General features: G+C 40.0%; 1 protein-coding gene across 2 annotated transcripts in view; it reads right to left on the reverse strand.

Annotated features, from left to right (window-relative positions):
* LOC101851374 (BTB/POZ domain-containing protein At5g03250) overlaps positions 1–1,296 on the reverse strand; it is a 12,158-nt gene extending 10,862 nt beyond the window's left edge. The window contains exon 1 of one of the 2 annotated variants that reach the window (XM_005110199.3): positions 929–1,296. The gene's annotated coding sequence lies outside the window, so the exon portion shown is untranslated. Of the gene's footprint in view, positions 1–725 lie in introns of both variants that reach the window. The other variant, XM_005110198.3, reaches the window with a different exon arrangement.

A 1,296-nucleotide genomic window follows, 5' to 3' on the forward strand; every position in this document is an offset into this window, starting at 1 on the left:
CGCTGTTTAGCAGATATTATTTTGTTTGTTTTCGTGTGTGTTTTGTTACTTTCGGCTCACGTATTTTACAAAGCCGCGTACTCCTCCGCAATTTTTGAGGAAGTGTCTGTTGGGATAATACTTAATACAAAACGTGATGAAAATAAATTGGAAGGAGAGACCAAGGGGTTTATGAGTCATTTTCAACGGGAGAATCTGCAAGCTTCTTTAAATAAAGTAATGGTTAGATGTCTTTATGAAATAGACCACTATATTGTATCCAAATGAAAAACTGAAAAAGCCAACAAAATCTTTTGACAACTCATACATTGGTTGGTAAGAATTAAAAACATTCGAATGTTTAGAGAAGAATGCGTGTGTGTAGCTTATATTGTCAGCAGAGCCGGCGAGGCGAGTACACGTGTGAGCTTGTTTTTTTAATGATGACAATCTTGTAAAAAACAAAACAACAACATTTTTTGGGGGCCTATTAGTAGACTTATTTTGAAGTAGGTCTATTTTTAAAAAAGGGAAATCCTGTTCGCAGTGAATTAATTATATGTAGCATTGCAAATACAGGGGTGATGAATGTCCAACGTAATAATATACTTATTTCCATAGGTCTACCGACGAGAATAAATAGTATAGTACAATTTGAGGGATACATATTATGGTTTCATGATAGATCATAGGCACATAACGATCTAAAAAAATGTTTAGAACTTATTCTTGTTCAATGTTATTACCTTCTTGATTCGAAATGGACAGTAATCAATGGAAGGAAGAACTGACCACACGTTCTTGTTATGGTGATCCACAAAACAATGCGACAGTGCCAGTGTTTTTGGCACCGTTATAAAGTGTAACCGCCGAGCTTCTCCTAAGCTGCAGGCGCAGCCTTCGCCTTGTTTTCTCACCCAATCAATCGATTACCCATGATCAAACTTACCGGCCCGAGCTCCACTATGTTTTGATAAGCCTTTAGGAGGATTTGCCTTTATCCTTCGCTTCAAACGAAATTCAGACTGAAGCAAACCATGTCACAACGAAATGACCCGCGAAAAGACTGACGAAGAAGAATTAGTCGGAGAGTGTGAAGTGTGAAGGCTAAGTTTACGACACACCTCGATCACGTTTGCAACAGAAGTTTAACACAGCGGTAGCGAGGACACACGCAGCATGCCCTGTACATTGCGAGGAAAAGTCCTGCCCAGACATGACCTATGTCGAACTGGGTCGTGCCAAGCATGGCACATGACAGCGGGCCTTCCCAACTATCGATCCCATCGGCCTTATTGAACCGTTATCGACAGCTTG

The sequence above is a fragment of the Aplysia californica genome, unplaced genomic scaffold (assembly GCF_000002075.1).
Source record: "Aplysia californica isolate F4 #8 unplaced genomic scaffold, AplCal3.0 scaffold00864, whole genome shotgun sequence".
In the NCBI taxonomy this organism is placed as follows: Eukaryota; Metazoa; Mollusca; class Gastropoda; order Aplysiida; family Aplysiidae; genus Aplysia; species Aplysia californica.